The sequence below is a fragment of the Ranitomeya imitator genome, chromosome 1, assembly GCF_032444005.1.
Source record: "Ranitomeya imitator isolate aRanImi1 chromosome 1, aRanImi1.pri, whole genome shotgun sequence".
In the NCBI taxonomy this organism is placed as follows: Eukaryota; Metazoa; Chordata; class Amphibia; order Anura; family Dendrobatidae; genus Ranitomeya; species Ranitomeya imitator.
In genome coordinates, this window is record NC_091282.1 from 946,707,472 (window position 1) to 946,713,592 (window position 6,121).

Sequence of the window (6,121 nt, forward strand, 5' to 3'; positions counted from 1 at the left end):
CTATAGCTTTAAAAGGCAGAACGCTTCAGTGGTTTCCTGACCTTGAGGGAGACCTTATTGCTCTGGGGGAGCGAATATTACCTGATTCCAGCAGAGTGGTGTCCATGGGCGGGTGCACAGCTGGCATTCATCTCCCCAGGAGCATGGCCAGGCCCGGTGTGTTCCTAGGAGCTGGTGGAAGTGGACTGACATTTCGAGGGGCATTGTCTAGTATGGTGCGGTGCTTCCCCGTAATCCTGCAGCTGACATTACATCCGGCAGCACGGTGCATCGCTGGGAGCCGGCATAGCGATGTACTGCGGGAGCACAGCCTGGTATGGCATAGTGTGTCCCCGGAATGGAGCTCATCGTCTTTTGGGGGCACGGCCTGAAGTGGCATAGTGCATCTCCCCAGCAACAGAATCCCAGCAGCAATGGATCCAGGGCTAGGATCCAATTTCTACACCTGGCTCGATCCAGGGGCAGACCTAGAAGGAGGGGTACAGTAATAAACCCCCCCACACACCACCTTTGAACCATGCTGCGGGAGGTATTCCAGATGGAGGATGTCAACCAACCTGGAGAACCTACAGATGCAGCCCTTCTGACCTCAGTAGTCCTGAATCGGGTATGGTTTGAGTCAGGGTTGAATTCTTGGAGAAAAAAACCTTTCTAAATGCCTGCATATTTTTTTCTGTTATCTGTGCGCTTTCTAGGCCTGCACTATAAAAAAAAAAAATCTAAAACCAAGCACAGGGAATGTGCTCTATGTAGGAATAGATTAGTGGCCACCTACACAAACTGTGGAAGGAGTGCATCCTGAAAACCCTGACAGAAGAATTCCCTTCCTTCATGGATAGTATAAGAGACATGATTAGGGTATAAATTAAGAAATCTCTAAAGGGGATTAAGGCCGGAACCTCAACTAGAGAAGCTAGAGCAAATTCCAGTTCAGAAGATGGAGAATTGAGGGGTTATAAAGACACATCCTCCTCAACTGACAGCAGCGGGAAGCCATCTTCCTGCCAGAAGACACGGCTGGATACCAGAAAACATAGCTGCTTTCTTGTATACAGGTCCTTCTCAAAAAATTAGCATATAGTGTTAAATTTCATTATTTACCATAATGTAATGATTACAATTAAACTTTCATATATTATAGATTCATTATCCACCAACTGAAATTTGTCAGGTCTTTTATTGTTTTAATACTGATGATTTTGGCATACAACTCCTGATAACCCAAAAAACCTGTCTCAATAAATTAGCATATCAAGAAAAGGTTCTCTAAACGACCTATTACCCTAATCTTCTGAATCAACTAATTAACTCTAAACACATGCAAAAGATACCTGAGGCTTTTATAAACTCCCTGCCTGGTTCATTACTCAAAACCCCCATCATGGGTAAGACTAGCGACCTGACAGATGTCAAGAAGGCCATCATTGACACCCTCAAGCAAGAGGGTAAGACCCAGAAAGAAATTTCTCAACAAATAGGCTGTTCCCAGAGTGCTGTATCAAGGCACCTCAATGGTAAGTCTGTTGGAAGGAAACAATGTGGCAGAAAACGCTGTACAACGAGAAGAGGAGACCGGACCCTGAGGAACATTGTGGAGAAGGACCGATTCCAGACCTTGGGGAACCTGAGGAAGCAGAGGACTGAGTCTGGTGTGGAAACATCCAGAGCCACCGTGCACAGGCGTGTGCAGGAAATGGGCTACAGGTGCCGCATTCCCCAGGTAAAGCCACTTTTGAGCTACAGAGAAGCAGCACTGGACTGTTGCTAAGTGGTCCCAAGTACTTTTTTCTGATGAAAGCAAATTTTGCATGTCATTCGGAAATCAAGGTGCCAGAGTCTGGAGGAAGACTGGGGAGAAGGAAATGCCAAAATGCCTGAAGTCCAGTGTCAAGTACCCACAGTCAGTGATGGTGTGGGGTGCCATGTCAGCTGCTGGTGTTGGTCCACTGTGTTTCATCAAGGGCAGGGTCAATGCAGCTAGCTATCAGGAGATTTTGGAGCACTTCATGCTTCCATCGGCTGAAATGCTTTATGGAGATGAAGATTTCATTTTTCAGCACGACCTGGCACCTGCTCACAGTGCCAAAACCACTGGTAAATGGTTTACTGACCATGGTATTACTGTGCTCAATTGGCCTGCCAACTCTCCTGACCTGAACCCCATAGAGACTGTGGGATATTGTGAAGAGAAAGTTGAGAGACGCAAGACCCAACACTCTGGATGAGCTTAAGGCCGCTATTGAAGCATCCTGGGCCTCCATAACATCTCAGCAGTGTCACAGGCTGATTGCCTCCATGCCACGCCGCATTGAAGCAGTCATTTCTGCCAAAGGATTCCCGACCAAGTATTGAGTGCATAACTGAACATTATTATTTGATGGTTTTTTTGTTTGTTATTAAACACTTTTATTTGATTGGATGGGTGAAATATGCTAATTTATTGAGACAGGTTTTTTGGGTTATCAGGAGTTGTATGCCAAAATCATCAGTATTAAAACAATAAAAGACCTGACAAATTTCAGTTGGTGGATAATGAATCTATAATATATGAAAGTTTAATTGTAATCATTACATTATGGTAAATAATGAAATTTAACACTATATGCTAATTTTTTGAGAAGGACCTGCATAAGAGTATAGCTTAATTAATCAAAAAGGAATGAAAAAAAACCTGACACATGCTTTCATTCCGAAACAGATTAAAAGGAAGTACCCTTTTGAAGCCGGGGATTCGGAAATATGGGACAAAGTGCCCAAGGTTAATGTGACAGTAAGGTGTCTCGCAATACGGCACTTATATTTGACGATGTAGGGCTGCTTAAGCAACCACATGATAAGAAAGCAGTCCGCTTTCTGAAAAGAGCTTTGGAATACAGGGCTGCTGCGATCAAGCCCAATATAGCCGCCACATGTACAGCAAGATCCCTAAGCATGTGGCTTGGTTAACTCCAAGAACAAGTAAGAAACAAATGCCCAAGGGATTAGTTAATTGCTAGTTTACCAAACATAGTGAAGGCGGCAGATTTTCTGGCTGATGCCTCAGTGGATGCTGTCTAACAGCACGGGCCTGTGCTTTTCCAAATACAGCTAGATGGGCCCTCTGGCAAGAAAAATTGGACTGGGGACTTCAACTCTAAATCCAGACTCTGCGGTATTCCGTTTAAAGGGGAATATCTCTTCGGGTCGTCACTGGACAAGATCCTGGATAAAGCCGCAGACTCTAAGAAAGGGTTTCCTCTGGCTAGTGTCCCAAAATTTAAGAGACCCTTTTGGCCATAAAGGAAAGGGGCCCCTAAACAAAAAGGAAGCAAGATGGAAGGATAAAGGAAAGACCATGCAAGGGGATTATTTTTTATCTGGGTTTCCAAAAAAAAACAAACCCAAAAAACAAGGAGACCGACGCCAGGCCCCAGGTAGGTGGAAGGCTGAGTCTAAGTTCACAGATGTGCGCAGCGTATCATCTGCTGCCAAAACGCATGCAAAAGCACGCTTACGCCTGCGCATCATCTTGCGCATGACACAAAAACGCATGTGCATGCTTTTAAATGTGTTTTGCCATGTGTTGCGTTTTTTATGCGCATGGTGGAGGCGGCGACATAATTTTCTGGACATTCGCAGTCTAAAGTACACATCCGTATTGCACACCAATGCGTTCCCATAGACAGTAATGTTTTCTTTTTACGTAATCATCCGAATGCAGAAGATTGCGCAATATTTGACGCCTCAAAAAATGCAACATGTTGCGTTTGCCGCAAACAGCGAAAAGACGCATGCGAACGCATACAAAAGCATATCCCTGCGTACACCATGTTAAAAGATATGTACGCATGACCCATGCGGATCATACGCTGCGCGCAAAAACACTAATGTGAACCCGGCCTGAGTCAGTTTCTTCCTGCCTGGGAAAGGATTTCCCTGAGCCCTTGGATATTGGGCACCATAAGGGAGGGGGTAAAGCTAGAATTCCTCTCACCCCCCAGAAAGATAAGTGGTCACAAAAGATTCGCATTTAGGGGTAAATCAAAACACCCTAGAGGAGGAAACAAGGTCAGTTTTAGAGAAGGGGGCCCCTCACTCTCGTGCCAAGTAGTGATGAGCCAATATACTCGTTACTCGAGATTTCCCGAGCATACTCGGGTGTCCTCAGAGTATTTTTTTAGTGCTCGGAGATTGTTTTCTTAGCCGCAGCTGAATGATTTACAGCGATTAGCCAGCTTGATTATGGAGCGCCCCCATGGGGCCGTGGGGTACTCGGTACCTGGTCCTGCAGTTCACAGGGTGATGTCATGGTGGCTGACCCGGCTCGGGGCCCTGGGACGTCTGTGTAAAAGGGAAAGGTCTTTAAAGGGATAGAGTTTATGTTCGTGAAGCCATCTGTGGTATTCGGTCAGGGTGACTGACGGTGCTTTAAAGGGTACACTGGGGTGATGTTATGGCAGCTAGATGGTATACCTTCGAACAGGTGAAGTATGTCCCCAGGGCTTCCCGGTGTGTAGATGGTGGTATGGTGAGAGGTGCAGAGAAGAACGAGGACACAAGGTTGCAGTCTCTACCTTTACTGAAGGCTTCAGCATCCACAGTCCAGAGCACCAGATCACAGGGCAGGCAGAGTCCGGCCGGTTTGGAGGCAAGTCCAAGTGGAAATCAGTAGCCTTCCCTTGCGCTGCAGTGTTGTAGTTCCTTACTGCCTAAGGCTTCACATAAGGTCCTCACAGGTGTAATGTCTTTCTCTCTGTCCCCCATATAGGATAGGACAAACCCGTATGATTGGTGGCTAGAGGCTGTGTATAGGGACTCTATCATGCCCCGGCCTCCATAGTTTGCCATCGTGCCTCCTGGGTGTATGGTGGACAGGTAACGTGAAATTAGCTGTCCTGCCGTCTCTGGAGCACGGCATAAAGGTCGTTACTCCCTCGGTGTTGCGGCTACTGGGCTTCTGCGCCTCAGAAGGAGGCAGCCTGTGTAGGGCTGGTCCCCTTCTGGTATCCACTCCTTTGCATGCACAGTTCTGTGTACTTTCTCCTTCGTTCTCTGACACGATCCCACCCCTGTCAGGGACCTACTAACTGAGCGATGCTCAGCCAGCAACTAACTCACTTTCCCTACAGGCGACCAGTTTTACCAATGTGGGGAGTGACCTAATAAATAGGAGCAAGAGCTCCCCCTGGTGGCCTGGAGTGTGAAATGTGTTGCATGTTTGTGATACCTGGATGCAGTTGTCCTTCTTTGCCTCCAAATGTAACACCACTCTCCCCTAGAGGAAAATGACGTTACTGCAACAACCAGGACCCTGGGGCGCTGCAATTACATGTGGGTATTCCCTAGCAACCAGGCAACCCCCACATGTACTTAGCCTGGCTAATAGCTGTAAATCATTCAGCTGAAGAGATGAAAACGAAATCTCCGAGCACTAAAAAATACTCGGGAGGACACCCGAGCGTGCTCGGGAAATCTCGAGTAACGAGTATATTCCCTCATCACTAGTGCCAAGGGGAGAAGGGGAAAGGGTTCTACAGCCCCATATTCTTAAGGAAAAAGCCAGACAAATCATTCGGGACAATAGTAAATTTAAAAGGCCTAAAGCAATTTCTAGTGCCCTGACCCTTCAAAATGGAGGTGTTATTGCCACTACAGATCTCCAAAACGCCTACTATTATGTGCCTATTTTTGAAAGCCATCAAAAACCCCTCAGGGTGACAGTCAACATACAAGGACTGTTAACACCCCTACAATTCCTGGCTCTCCCCCTTGGCCTATCTATGGCCCCAAGGGTCTTCACAAAGATAGTGGCAGATATGTCAGCACATAAGAGAAAAGGACATTTTATTCATCCTATACTTAGACAACTTCCTCATTGTTTGATGGAAGTCAGAAACCGAATGCAAACAGGCAGTGGGACATGTAATGGAGATACTGCACTCCATAGGATAGATAATAAACTTGAGAAAAATCAGGGGAGAATAAATCAAATTCTTAGACATTTTGTTGGCTGCAAAGAGGCAAACTTATTTTCTTCCGGAAGATAAAGTGTGCAGATTGGCTTCCAAATTGGTCAAATACCCAGTGACTGCCCTAAGAAGGGCTATATCAATCCTGGGAATCTTAACATCTTCCATCCCAG